This window comes from Lampetra planeri, chromosome 8 (assembly GCF_965212315.1).
Source record: "Lampetra planeri chromosome 8, kcLamPlan1.2.h2, whole genome shotgun sequence".
Taxonomy (NCBI): domain Eukaryota; kingdom Metazoa; phylum Chordata; class Hyperoartia; order Petromyzontiformes; family Petromyzontidae; genus Lampetra; species Lampetra planeri.
In genome coordinates this window covers 2091286-2107381 of record NC_136114.1, presented here as the reverse complement: position 1 = coordinate 2107381, position 16096 = coordinate 2091286, and the positions used below count along the sequence as shown (strand labels likewise).

Here is a 16096-nt window from a genome sequence, read left to right as displayed (position 1 = left end):
ATCTCTTTGAATCCTCATACGGTTAAATAAAGTCAACTTGAAACTCTAACTTATCCGATTGAGTCACTGAGCATAAAGCATATGAGTTAATGTTTGTAGACACTGAAGCATAAAATCAACAATTTTCACCAATTTACTGTTAATTTGCGTGAAGTATATGTGGCCTCTAGATGATTAAAATTTGTGTTTCAATTTCTGCGAGAATGTTTTATCGCTGGGTAACGTTTCGCTAAAAGTGAACGTGCACGAATTTTAGCAACATTTTTAATTCATGGGCCTGTCTGGGTAATGATCAGGTGAATGCCTCATGACCAAAACATCGTGTATGTATGTATGCTGAACTTCTTTCGCATCGTATGTAGCTAACTGTAAAAATCGGGAGGACATGAATTTACTTCCACGCTTATCATTGGCATGTTCTGTTTACGTGACAACCCTTACTAATTGGCTGTGGCGGGTGGCGGTGGATTTAACACATTTATATTTACGCGATCTAACCCAAAAAAAGCAGTATTATGAATGATCTGGCTGCACACTGTGCAAACTCAATGCACCTTACCAGCTCTCTTTGTATAAGCAGTTATTTATTTGAGTTGGCCATTAAAGAGCTTGCCGACATTGATAATGTTCAATGATTGATCTGCAAATGAAAAAGTGTGGACAGTTTTTTCTTTTAATGGAAATAGGTTTCGTAGAATTGACAGCAAATCTGTACAACTGCGTTTTTGCAAGAATTACAATGCAACTGTTCGAGAACCGTAGGACCGGCATTGTTGCGACGAACAAAGTGGCGCACATTGTCTCGTGCGTGTGTGCGCGCACATGAATGCAGAGCAAAGTAAACAGGAAAAACAAATGTGGACAGGATTCTGGCAGTGACAGGTGACCGGGACCTCATGGGAGTCTAATCCTCCAGGGAGAGTGATGATGGCCACGATTATGTTGTTTGACCACCGGGTATTTGTTGACAATTTGGCGACAAGTGGGATTTCTAGGTTAAAGAATATTCTTTATATCAATAAATCTTGAACCACAATTGTCTACATATACCATGCCTCGTGTTTTATTAAAATACCAGCACACACAAAGGTTAAACTACAGGAATATAGAAGGAAGTGCTGTGTAAACTGCATTTTTCAATGCTAAAAAAATTGGTTATACGCTAATAATGTTGATTTGTCATATCTGTTTTTATTAAATATCCTCAAAGTGGAAACAAACATTCTATATTGTGAGAGTAATCTGTCGACCTTTACATTCCAGTATCTTGACCTGAAAGTTCCAATAATTACTCCCTGTGATGAATGCGAACCTACATTTCCATGGAACTGCCAAAAAAACTTCCTAGGCTACGACTGAGTTGTGTCCATCCCAGCCATTTGGCCCTTGGCAGCCACTTCACGTGGACGATTTCAGCAGTGCACTGAGCACAGCCCTGAAGGCACTGACAAATATAGCTTTACGGGCTTGTAATATAAGAAGCCTGACATATTTCTTTCAGCACGTCATTGGTGATTAATTAGAACAGGCCATATTTTGTCGGTTGAACTTTAAAAAAAAAAGAGGCCCCTTTGCAAGTTTTGAACCAATGGGCTTTTAGCGAGCCGGCATAAATTATTCTTTTAACGTCATTTAACGTCAGCTCGAGAACCAGTGCCGTCTTTCTCTTCACAAGCCTCCTCCAGGCTTCTCCATTCCCCTTCGGTCTTGAAGAGCAGGTCAGTAGTCGGGAGTTCGTCTCACGCGCAAATTCACTAAAGTTGCAATACGTCGCCGCACAACATTCTGTGGGTGTTAAATGCATCCAAAGTTAAGCCTGTTTCACCTTCATAAATTTGTACGTGAAAGTGTAACTTAGTACGACGTGAACAATATAATCATTACTATTCTACTTTGCACATTAAAAGTAAAGTGTATGGCAGTTATGCCCTTTGATCATTCGGACCATGAAGTACTGCAGTTATAAAAAAAAACAGACATGTAACTGTACACTCGCATCTGCTCTGTACAGATCAAGTGTAAATATTCTTTATTTTCAACGCAATTATTCTTTGCTTTCAAAAGGTATCTCCAAAATATTAAGTAGTTTACCATATTTATCAACTCGTGGTATTTTAGGAGTGTATTTTAATGAGTTTTGTATTAACAAGAATTAATTGACAGTTTTGCATGTTTTTGTTAATTAAGCTTATCAACTGTGCAACTGCACGTTATGATAATACAAACTTGTTGGGCTTTTATCATTAATGTTCAAGAGCACGTGGTGGGTTAACGTAGTGATTAATTATGCCAAAAATGGTCAATAATTAAAAAACAGTGGTTGGCCATGGCTCCCATGCTATTCTTGTTGATTTCCATGAACCCATTTGATAATCTGCTCCTGTTAATAGTTCCACGGTGTGAAAATGTTACTTGAACCTAAACAAATTCAGATCTGGTGCCTAAAAATACATTACAAAGGAATGTTTAATTGACTCCTGAAATTTGATTAACGCCTATTAAAACGTATTGAACCCATCAAGATGAATAACAATGTCATCTCTTTTCAAACCTTTTTAAGATTCTAATTTTAAATTTGATGAAATTTTAGCGAATGCCCTGAACCCAAACTCAATCTTTGTACTTGATCTCGGCAAGGAGGAGTGAAATCGTACATGGAGACTATGTTTAGAGTATGCCGATAAACCTATTGCTACTTTATTGAGTAGGTTTTCTACACTATGGGAACCTCATTTGCCAGTACAAAATATGATAATTGGTTCTTTACCCTTCTATCTGGCAACAAAACTGACACCTTTTTACAAGGAGTCATGTTTGCATAGACCGCAATACCTGCAGTCATAATACAAACAAAAGAACATAACTCTGATAATGTGCACTGTCCTTAAAGTTGATTGATCCACACCCGAGACAGCTTTCCTTAGAGCCTAGTCTCATATGGGTTGGACCAGATGACGCCAAAAGGCGCCTAGTCTCATATGGGTTGGACCAGATGACGCCAAAAGGCGCCTTTTGGCGTCATCTGGTCCAACCCATATGAGACTAGGCTCTAAGGAAAGCTGTCTCGGGTGTGGATCAATCAACTTTAAGGACAGTGCACATTATCAGAGTTATGTTCTTTTGTTTGTATTATGACTGCAGGTATTGCGGTCTATGCAAACATGACTCCTTGTAAAAAGGTGTCAGTTTTGTTGCCAGATAGAAGGGTAAAGAACCAATTATCATAGGTTTTCTACAGTCGGGTTCTCGTTTTTTCTGCAGGACCTGTTTTAATCTGGGCAGTTCGAGTTTCCCACATAGGCTTTTGTGACCAATATTCATAATAGAGTTTTTTGGGTTAGATTGCGTAAATATAAATGTGTCGTTAAACCCACCACCACCCGACACAGCCAATAAGTCAGGTTTCTCACGTAAACAGAACGTGGCAATGGATAGTAATGAATTGGCATATTCTAGTATAGAATTCGCATATTCTGTTTACGTGACAACCCTTCCTAATTTGCTGTGTCGGGTGGTGACAGGTTTAAAGAGACATTTACGCGATCTCACCCAAAAAAAATATTATAGTTTGAGTTTCGTTTGCGGTCCAATGTTAATTTCCTGTTTAAAAAATTCAGAGATTAATAGATACACCCCTGCCTTGTCCATCTGCCTGTGGTGAATATTCTAACATTACCTTTACATTGTAAGCACATGTGGGACTGTTGCTTTATGAATCTGGAAAGCTGAGTTTCTTTAGCAAAGAAATAACATCTAATTTGGCACTCAACTACAGTAGCTATCGTAATTAAAGGACACCGATCGTAAGCTACAACCTGTAAATATGTTTTTAGGCATTTAATTATTACTAATCCTAGATTAGAGAGAACACTGCTATCCATGTCTTTCGGAAACCAGGTCTAAGTATAGTTAAAGTAAAGGTGTGGAGTATAAATAACAGAAAATCAAATATTAAACAATGTCCAAGTTGCTACAATAGTTGCAAAAAAATACAACGCAAACGTAAAAAAAAAAACTTAAAAATGTAAGTCATTAAAAGTTGTAATATTATTGGAAACAAAAATTGAAATGTTACCCGGTAAAAAGAAATGGCTAAACAAAACATGAATGGGTTATATTGCAATAAATGACAGTTGGCTGCCTTAATATTAGTTTCGCTAAATGTCACATTTGGAGGGCAAAGGAAAAAAAGAAAAATCATTTTCATTCACGACGTAAATGAATTATTTATAGAGCAAAAAAACTCAGCACATTTGTCAATAATACTGCGGCCTTAAAAGGAAAAGCATAGAAGAGGCGATGTTTCAGGCAATGGCGCGTCTTCACGGGACATAAATACATTCAGGGCATCGCCGGGAAACGTCGCCTATTGTTTCCTTTTAAGGCGAGTGTCATTGACGGACGAGTTGAATTTGTTTGTTATTTGTATTTGTGCACCACCGCCAACACAGGATCACCAAGCAATGTTTTACATATAGAGTATAATTGCGTCTGATACTCCAGACGGCTGAATAAAACTGCCTCACTAAATTGTAAGAGTGTAATTTAAAATGTAGCGTTTTCCATCAGGGATTACCTAATTGAAACTCTTTCCTTGTTCGATATGGAACAAGTCCAAAATGTTCTTATCAATCTGATGAACAGAGCGTGAAGTACAGCAGACTAATGGAGATTACCAAACCTCAGATGGATGCAACATTGGTCCAAATCTATAAATAGCGGTGCTGTAATATGATGTTAGGAAAGTAAAGTGTACATAGGCTTTGCATGCGAACAGCCATAACTATCGCTGTAAAGTAAGCAGCTGGAGTTACGTGTGTTTTTTTAATGAGAATGTACCATTAGTTATGTATGCATGTATGTAGAGCTTCTTTCGCACCGTACGTAGCCAATACATTCCCAGGAAAACTCTTCTCATCCATTGTGATACGGGGACCAATATAGCGGATCCTATTTTCTGTGGGGCTATATTCGCAAACTAGGACAAAGTGGGAATTATGTCCTTTGTTAATATTACAGCGTTTTACTTCATATTTCCGTGTATTGCTTGCCATAAACGTGACGCTGTCTGCACAGTAACTGGCATGCACATTTAAACAGACTCTTTTTATTTTACCAAGTAAGGCCCACTGAGCTGTATAGCTCTTTTTCAGAAGCGACCTGGCCACAAATGATAGTTCAACGAAGTGGCTTATCACGTGGACATTTAGAGCAGCCAAATACTCTAAACACATTTTAATTCTAAATGTGGAGGTAAAAGCCGGAGGTCCTGGAAAAAATCCATACAACCACCGAGAGAGAGAGATCGCAAATTCCTAATTTTATGACGTCAGGGTCTGGATCAAACTCACGACCTCCTGTATACCAGGCAAGGTAGTTAACATCTCGCCACCGTGGCACCGTTTAAAAAAGTGCCACCGTCGCAACGGCTGCTTGGCAACGCCACTGTTCGTGACAAGCGGTGAGCGTTCATCCTAATGCACTGGATTTATGGAGGGTGAGCAGTGGAGCAAGAGAGCTTGTGCACGGTCTGGTGGGCGTGCAGAATTTGCGGTGACTAATGTCGCAGCAGCACAACAGCAACAACAACAAAAAATACATCGCCAGTTGTTTATAGAGGGAAAATCAAACACCACCTCTGCTGCTCATTCTGCGCTCCTGATATCTCGAATGGGTCCTCTTGGATATTATTCCTTGTCTCTTGGTGCTTGTTAGGGGAGCAGCATCTGTTAATTACAGTGAATGCTTTTATTTTTATTCCCTCAACCCACCTCTGTGGGTAATCAGTCCTGGACCATATCGGGTTCTCTCTCCAATTCCCCACCCCAATTTTTTTCCTCTTCATTGAAAACCTCTCCCTTCTCTTCCTGAGTAGCAATCCTTCTTTTCCTTCACAATCGCTGAGCGCGGGGCCCAAAAGCGCCAAAAATTGCGAAGGCAAATCACATCTGACAATACTGCACATGAGTATGGGATGCCGCTGAGAAAAGTAATGAGTTAGCAAGTGTGGAAATGTATGGAACAGAGGTGGAGAGGGTCACATTGAGGGTTTGCCACTTTCTTCCAGAGAAAAACCCAAACATATTTCTCAGTCACCCTAGGCCTATCAAAATTGTGTGCCATCAATACAGTTGAATTCTATCGCAAACTAAAACACACACGATAATCGTGTTTTCTCCTTTTTTCTGGCAACAAAACAGGTGTTAAGATGTTAAAACACCAAACTGAAACCTTTTACAAGGAATCATGTCTGCATTAACCACAACACTTGTGGTCAGAATGCAAAAAAAAATACTCTGATAATATATGCATTGTTCTTGAAACTAATTGGCCTACACCAGGGACAGCTTTCTTTTGAGCCTTGTCTCAAAGGATGTTAGACCAGAGGAGGAACCTGGCCACAAATGATAGACCAACCAAATGGATAATCACGTGGAAATTTGTAACTGCCAAATACTCTAAACGCACGCTGTTTCTAAATGTGGGAGGACAAACCGGAGGACCCGGATAAAAATCCGCGCGACCACGGGGGGAATATTTAAACTCCAAATATACAGGCGTCAGGGTTGGGATCGAACCCAAAACCTCTTGTATACCAGGCAAGGTCGTTAACATCTAACCACCATTGCACCCCTATACCACCTCAGGATATCGGTACAAATAAATTACTTCCACCCAAACACAGATACCAGTTCCCTCGATGGAAACCCCCAGTCACACTGCAACCATGGCCCAACAAGGCGGCAGGGTTTAAGTTTTAATGAATGCGGCCCCAGCAGCAGCAGGCGGGCCAATGGGGTCCAGGCAGCGATTTAAGCCGCACCACCTCTACATAATAATAGGCTCAGTCAACCATTCTACACAACAAAGACTAATTTCCTGGCAGCGATTTCAGCCGCATCATCTCTACATAACAAAAAGGCTCAGTCCCTTTTACATGCACCTTTACATGCACCTTTACATCATCCGCACCTAGTTTACACAACATAGGCTCATTCCTAACAGCGTGCTTCAGCCGCACCGAACCTCACAAAAATAATATCCAGGGCCTACCTTGGCTCCTCCCACCCTCAACCAGTATATATAAAGATACAGTTTTCTTGGAATTTCTCTCACTTGATACAGCTATCGTGCTGTGACTGTTCCACCTGAAGACGGAAGCTTGTGTTGCCTCCGAAACGTGATTTTTATTTTATTTTACTTTTTATTAATTTAATTTTTTTTACCTACGTGACTTTACCGAAAAAACCTAAGAATATGAATCCTTGCAGTCACGAAAGCTTCAAGTCTAGAATCCAGTAGAGGTGGTGGGCACCAGGCTGGCAGGGCCCTGAGCCAGAGGCCTGGTACTGGGGATGAGGCAGTATCCAGTTCCAGGGCTAATGATACTGCCGAAGTCCTGGGTCGGTGATTAAACTGGGGCCCGATGCCAATGAGGCCTTTGACGCATAAGGTGTGGGACAACAGGAGGATCGCTGAGGAGGGGGGAGGCCATTACAGGGTTAGGTGATTAGCAGGGAGATTAAGGGGGGGAAATCAAAAGGGGGGTATAGGGAGAAATGAAAGAGACAAGGAATATAGAACTGTAGGGAGACAGCATTGGGTTCGAGAGTGGTTAATGTTAGCCAACGCTGGCTTCTCAGGACACAAGTGGCCTCAACGGAAGGACAGACAACAGCTGTGACACGAGGCATCTTGGGGAGTCATCACAAGACAGCTGCCCAACTGTTACCGCGTCTTATCCCATCGCGTTGACCACACTTAGCCCCTTCCTCGGTCCATGCGGGATTCTGAGCCTGTTGCACTTAAAAAAAAAATCTCATCTTGAAACGCATCTTTTTGTGCAAGCTTTCCCTGTAACTTAAGATTTGAAAACCATTTTTTGTGCATTGGCTTTTCCTGTTGTCTGATTGGATTACTCTGTTATTATTATTCGCTTTTATCATAGCTTGTTCTTCATTTTATTGGAATTTCGAGTGTAGTTGTTATCGATATTGTTATACCTATCAGTGTTCTATTTCGCTTATTTTGTATATATGCTTGTGAGTGTAGATTTTTTTATTGAAATATTTCGATATGAAAGGCGCTTTATAAAATAGAGGTGATGATTATTATCATCATCATCATCATCATATGTCGTGCCTATATACTTACATTTTCATATCATGGCTCTACTCCACTATTAAGTCGTGACATATCCAATAAGGTGGCATGTAGCATAGTATCGACAAGGCGCGATTATTGCAATTCACCATGCACTACTCCATGGGACATCTGGCAAAATCATTAGCAAACTGTAGCATGTACAACATTCTTTGGCACGTGTCGTGACGGGTACCGCTGGATCTGACCGTGTCCATCCGGTGCTCGCTGAGCTGCATTGCCTTCTGGTTGCTGAACGAATACATTATTATAAGGTCGTGCTCATTACAACATAAACCATCACGCGAACTCTGGTTATCCCCGCAGTGGCTTTAAGCCAATCATCGAAAAAAGACAGTCACTGCATCACACACTTTCAGATGCGCTTCTGTGGACATCTGAAATGCTCTCCCTTCAGATATTAGGAAGCTACTGGAGCTATGCACTTTTAAATCTAGATTGAAAACTAATTTCTTTAAATCAGTAATCTTACTGTCACCCAACTTTGATTTTGCATTGGGGAAAGTGGTTGGGAGGCAGCAGACCTGAAAAATTTCTCCAGTATTTTACTTTTTGTAGATTTTTTTTATTACAGTCCTCAATTTGAGTTGCCATAAAATTGTGTTTTTGAACACTACACTGTACAATATCATTTAGTGAAATTGACTGATACAGTCTTGTGGCACTTTATTTTTTTTACCTTTAGATTTCTTCTATTTTTTTCCCCAAAACTTTAAAAACTACTGCGGTCCACAATGGAACAAAGAATTCTGGCCACTAAGGAATGGAAGAGGGAATATATCTGGAAACAATATAGTAGCACCCACAGGATCATCCTGAAAACAGCATCTTGTAGAGAATACTTTTCCTCCAACAAGTACAAATATTTTACATGCTCGGCTGACGCATTAAAATTAGGACTAGGAATTTTGATACGTGATTATTAATTGATCTAAAATGTTTTACGGTGTTATGTACGTGGGTTGTAGAATTTTATCTCAGACAACCTGTTTAAGAAGAGCTTTTGTTCGTGAAATCACAGACAAGGCCCAGTCTAAAATTAAACTATTTTTATAAGGCCCACTGAGCTACGATTGATATCGCAATGAAGTGGCTTATCATGTGAACATTGATAGCAGCCAAATACTCTAAACGAATGTTTACTAATGTGGAGGCAAAACCCGGAGGACCCAGTAGAAAAATCCACGCGACCACGGGGAGAACACTCAAACTCCAAATATCCAGGCGTCAGGGATGGGATCCAACCCACGATCTCCTACATACCAGGCGAGGTAGTTAACATCTTGCCACCGTGGCACCCCAGTCAAGACACGTTCGCTTCTCCACAGTGTTGCAGACGAGGTCTCACACTCACTTTACTTCGCACGTCGTCACACTCAACGCGCCTGGGGAAATTATGTTCACGCGCCATTAGAATATATTCACTTTCAATGCCTGTGTTATCCTGTCCACGGGTGCATTTCTTATTAACTGCGCCACAGTGGTGAGAGATTGCTGAGAGAAAGTATGCTTGCTGTACCGTAGCAGTTAGCCACTGTGAGAACGGGACAAACATTGTTCGGAGGCGTTTCAACGTATCGTACATGTACTGTGCAGTTTTAACGGCAATCGTAGTCTCTGAATCTATAACTGTATATATGGTGGCCTCCCAAACTTACATTTTTAACACAAACCCTAGCATGTTCAACTGCTTGTTTAATACGTATCCATCGAGTGGCCATTTCATGTAAATATAGTGTGAGATCAAGAATGCCAAATTAGATCCACAGTTGTAAAGGATTTAACGATATACAGCTGGGTTCAGCTTAAACTCATGTAAATAATAACACAGGTTATGGCTTTACTGCAAATTAAAAAATCTTGGTACAATCAAAAACAAACTGTATTTGCATAATTCACAGCAATGTAGCGAGTCTCGTTAATGGGTGCTCTATTCAATCACAGATTGCGATTTAGGATTCGCATAATACAACAGCCCTAATCCCGTTAAGAATAACAGATTATAAAAAGACTATTTCACACCAACCCACGTATCATTAATGCTCCCGCAGCCGTGTGTCTGCCTATTCGAACGCGATATCTGCCCCATCGCACGCGAGTCAACGTGACGAGCGACGTCTGTAGCGCCTGACCGGACGTTCGCCGGGTCGGTCACACCTTTAAACGCGCGCGGTATTTACGCAGCGGCTTTATGCTCACAACAAATGTTTCCTGAAACGGTTTACAATGAGCTTTTCATTTTGTCTGTGCATTCCCCCCCCCCTCTCGCATTGTAAACACATTTTGAACGATTCAAATTATTTTTCTCCTGATGCTGCAAATGTATGAGACGGTGAAGAAAAAAAAACTTAGCTTTTCACAAAAACATCTCCACAGATTTAACTGCCCACACGTACAAAACATCAAATCAGCATGTAACCTGTACGTACGAACATTCTGTGGGTGATATAGTTTATAGTTATTACTGACCAATTGCATATATGTGAACTTTTTTTCTGAATGCCAATATTTTATCATCCTATATCAAACAACCCCCGTGACTGATACACCAGGGTGAGGTCTTTATCCACCTTGGATTGGCAAAGGGCCACAACTTATTGTATCGAACGTGCACGCTATCCACCTTGGATTGACAAACAGCCACACATTATTGTATAGGATCTGCACACTATCCATATTCTCACTCATAAATGCATTGAAAGCAACTGGCCAAAAGTGGTTATTGTTTCTGCCACTGGACCTATTAGACTTGAGTCAGTGGTTGAAGTGGAATTATAAAATATATGTGCATAATTTTAAACATTCATCATGTCAAAGGACTCATACTAAACAGTAATATGTAACCATTATTCAAGGTTTATTCACAGCTATTCTTTTTTTTTCTTTGCTTTAAACGTCCAATTATTGTAAAGCATGGTTATATGGTATGCTTAACACTGTCCATATATACTGTAAAAAGTAAATATTCACTGCTTAGGGTTAATAATTGTTTCATGGACAACTGTTCAGTAGTTTGAGAAGGCATGCCTCATGTGTAAATTATCGACAGCAACTAAATTTTCAAAATAATTTAATGGAGATGATACAAAATATCATTTTAGAATGCATCATTTATAAATTATTATTTAAAAAAGAAACTGTGAAACGAAGTGTTGGGAAGTATGGCAGCGTGCGCCGCGATCTAAAGATGAGTGTTCAGAACTTAAGTGGAGGGCAGTGGCAAACTGCACCTCTGTCGTCGTAGAACGACGCGGGAGCCGTGCGCGTGAACGTGGGTGGTTGTTAGGAGGAGCCCATCAGCCACTTTGAATGTTTGAGAAGAGTATGTGAGACTGAATGCCGGAATTAAACAGGCTGACTGGGCACTTCGCTTCTAGCCTTTAAATATAGATGTATGTGGACGATGCTAGGAATGTCACATTTGGATAGAGTAAGCAAATTGGTAAGTTCAGAATAGATCGTGCCAAACAAGCATCGCCAACTTAACATGGAAGAGGATGTTGGGATTAGTTGGGGTATGCGTACAGGATGGAGGAGGGCAGGTTACCCAGACGGGCATTGGAGTGGCGTTCGGAGGTCAGTTACTCAGGGAAGACGTAAAGACAAATGGCGGGACACCTTAAGAGCAGAACTTAGAAGTGTGGGTGTAGACGATGGCAAGATGTAGCTGAAAGAAGCCATGTCAAGGTGTGGTTACATCACGTGCACGGGCTGTTGGAAGGCCTCGGTGATCTCTTCATAATGTTTCTACTAATTCTGCAAAGGTGTAATTGAGCCAAACAAGGTTGTTCACCTTTTAATAAACATGCTGAACACTTGGGGGAAAGTCAGACTTTAGTACAAAAATCTGATGAATCAATACACATTACGTATGTATGGGAATCTCTTTGCCTGTATCAACATGATGATGATGCAAGGCGTCACGTCTATTTGGTGTTTGGACATCTTAACTCATGTCTTATTGCCGTGAAAGGGTAAAGCATATTCCTTTTCATACACGATGCGTAACAGCGTCTGTGCTACCTCCTTAGTGGGTGTCCAATTTAGGTAAGTTCTTTCAAACTTGGCTGTAGCTGGAGTTCGCTATAAATGGGGATATGAGTAGGCCGAGATATATCTCTTTGTAATTTTAAACCAACAGAATACACCAAATGGCAGCACACTTTTTTGCCAGTGTATAAATAGCACTCCGTTATCTGAATCTCTTTGATTCAGGGTATTGGTATTGCACAGGGCCAACACAAAGGACGTGGATGTTTTTTTTTACCAAGAAAGTAAACAATCTCTGGATTGCCCTCCATGTATGGAGGCGTGCTGCCAGTCAGCGGTGTAATGGCAGGAGAGATATATCACCTTCATACAATAGCCTGATTGTTTTCCATTGCAGTGTTGAGCATAGTGGCACTTAAAAAAAATCCTATTATCTACGAGCATGAAAACGGGCAAGAACCTTCGCTACATAGGTTGTGGCCACAGTGAGTGAAGTTTGACGAATGCATTCTCCCTCGACAGCAAATGTGTACCAAGGACGTGCCACGCGCAGCGCTCCCATGTCCGCGTGGCATTTCCCACTTGAATTCTGCTGCGTGCTTGTCGATTGTATTCTTCCCATTAAATAATTATGCTGTATGTTTTCTCAATTAACCACATTTGAGCAGCAACGTGGTGTTTGAGAGAAGAAAACTGTGCTTAATAATTTAACGTGAATAACATGTAGTAAAATGCTTCGATATAATATAAGCCAGCAACAATTATACAAGGGAATTATACATGGCTTTTCTAATTAAATAGACTATGAACAATAATTGCCATTAAATTATCAATCAAATTATCATTTAATTGCAATTAAATATCATTTAAATGATCTAAAATACAATCGTAAACGATAAGGAAATCGAAAAGGCGAAATAAAATGAATAGCGGTTCGGCCTGAGACATGCCTTTTGCTGCGTGCCTATGGGTGCATGCATGTCCCATGTGATTGCTGCACCCCAGAAGAAATGCCAGCACCATCTTCTTTAACAAGACCACTATATAAATGCCCAAATAATCCTTCGTGTTGTTATTTCATCAAACGATTGTTGTTCCCATAACGATGGAACTGTTTGTAAAAAAAAACACATGAATTGGATACGTGAAATACCCCACATTTAGATGCTTGACATTTTTTAAAACATTTATTGCAAAGTCTTGTTTGTGATGTAGAAAACGTATAACGCCGAGGCTCTTTGTAACACACGTTTTCAGATTATCTTTCAGCGTTCCTACAATACAAATGAGTAATTCAATACAGTACTGCTGAATATGGTTAACCCCCAAATCAACCCTTGCCAAAATAGTGTAAGGGTCAACACGATGGTCATCGTTGGGGTTACAGATCTGGGATCTGTTTCCAAAAAAAAACCAACCCCTCTCTTTAAATTGTTTTTCCCAGCTGTTCCTCGTGTCAGGGGTATTCGTGCCCAGCATATATTGCGACGGTCACAGTCAATACTGCATTTGCCATTCTGAGCCTTTGGAGAGTTGAGACATCAGAGGACAAGTGGAAGATACTTTCTGAACGGACTTTTGCTTTTTAATTTAAACGAAGCCAAGATACATTTTAAAGTTCCTCGGCATGTTTCAATACTTTTTAAGTTTGCAATTTGTTGCAGCACGATGGATGAATCAACATCTAGACTGGAGGAGTTAATATGTAGACTGCAACTATATAATTCTCATTGAATTATGTGATTATATTAAATCGTTATGTTACATATTTTCTAAATTCACCACATTTGAGCAACAACATCGTGGTGGAGGGTTACGACACATTTATAAATAACGCGATCTAAACCCAAAAACGTTGATTATGAGCAACATCGTGTTTAAGATGATAAAACGGTATATTGTACTTTAATAATTAAATGTCCATTACATATTTGCTAAGATGCTTAGATATAATAAAAGCCAGCAGCAAATATACAAGGAAGTTATACATGATTTTTATATTTTCTAAGAAAGTCTGAACAATGATTGCAATTTGCTATAAGCGACACACACAGGGCCGGATTAAGGCACGGGGCTTTATGGGCTGCAGCCCAGGGGACTCTGCCAGCTGGAGGGCCTTCAGAGATTAAGTGAAAGTTTTTTCACTTGTGAATGCTGAATTTTATTTGTTGTTAGCCTTGTAAAAAAAAAATTCTTTAACTTTGTTTTCCTTTTGAAAATATTACTGGGGGCCTCACAGTACCTGCAGCCCAGGGGCCTACAAAATCTGAATCCGGCCCTGAACACGCGTATAAAAAAAAAGTAGAAAATAAATGGTAGTAGCGGACATTGAACTAGTTATATTTTTTGGAAATCAACCTGATATTATAAATTACTGACATTGTACTTGAATCCATAATTATTAATTTGTAAGTATTTTTTTAATTGATAATAATTGCTTCACCTTCAACTAAACTTTTAACCATTTACTGTTAAAATAGCAATAAAAGGACAGCATTGTAGGTCTTTATCAGCCGAACATTTATATTTTCCACGGTGATCTATGCCAGCACATTGGATTGAATTGGGGCGTGGAGCGGTTAGCGCAGTGGTTAGTGCACTGCGCTATGAACCCGGTGACCTGCGTTCAGTTAATTTAACTTGGAACGGCGAGCGATAGCTTGAACGGCCCTGGGCCCCCACCATCCTTCAGCAATTCGCACTGACCATCACATATGTGTGTGTGTACGTTGAACTTCTTTCACACCGTACGTAGCTAATCGGAGGTGAAGTATGGCCAAACAATCCCCATTACCGTCATGAAATTGGTGATGTTCTTCACCCAGCAGTAAAATGCAAGGGCTGGGAAAAAATGTATAACATGCGAGTGAACTTGCACTTTGTCTCCTCCCCACAGGGCTCTAATATCCCGCGACGATGTCTGACACCGAAGAGATCGCGGTTGAGGAGGAGGTGCACGAGGAGGAAGCCGAGCCCGAGCCCGAGCCCGAGACCGAGCCCGAGCCCGAGCCCGAGCCTGAGCCTGAAGTTAAGGCTGAGATCGTGGCGGAGGAACACGAGTGAGCAACCGCACCCAATGCTATTAGTTCACGTCAGATTGCACTGGTCAACACACTTTTTCTGGCATAGGGTATTCCAACGGTTTTAAGGTAATTTTGGAGTGCAGATTCCAAATCTGGCATCAGTTTTTGTCTATCACATCAGGTTTTTTAGATATCAAATATTGCATGTTCAATTAAAACTGCAGAAGAAAAATATTAAATAATTGTGGATATCTACATAAAATGATATTATAAACACACTATCCTAAAAATACAGCACCATATTTTAACACTGAAGCAATCACTGACTCGCAACAACTTGCAATCATAAGTGGCAGAGTTAATTTCGGGTAAAATCAATGAAAATGGGGTATACCGATAGCATAAAAATTATGTGATAGGGCAAATCTGAGATCAGATTTGGAATCAGCACCCTGAAATTAGTCTAAAACAGCTGCAAAAGTCCAGGCCAGAATTTTTTTTTTTGTGTTGACCAGTGTTATTGACGCTCTTTTTTTAAACAGTGGCTTTCAAATATCAACGATACAACTATGCTGTGTAGTGTACATTGATTAAAGCAAAAGCGAGTAAAAAACAAACAACAACTTTTAACCAAGAATTGTTCAACTCTTATATCTCCTGTTTCAAAACACATACTGCCCATGTCAGTATCTGTAATCACGTTGAGAAATAAGTTACCTATGCTGTAATTCACATCTATTTTTATTGTGTTAATACTGTTTAATAGAGCAATAACACTTTTTTCAGTTTTATAATAGTTTTCTTCAAAGGAAGCTTGTTAAAATAAGCAATATAAAATTCCAAGTCATACGTATAAATAAACCTCTATAACCAGGTAAGAAACCTTTATAACCAAGTAATAGTCAGGAGTGTACATGACT

The 16096-nt window shown here is 40.1% G+C and overlaps 1 long non-coding RNA gene across 1 annotated transcript; it reads left to right on the top strand.

Annotated features, from left to right (window-relative positions):
* Positions 1–1373: 1373 nt before the first annotated feature.
* Positions 1374–15212, top strand: LOC144720207 (uncharacterized). The gene is made up of 2 exons (XR_013585732.1): positions 1374–1718; positions 15050–15212. It is a non-coding gene; the product is annotated as an uncharacterized LOC144720207 (long non-coding RNA).
* Positions 15213–16096: the final 884 nt, after the last annotated feature.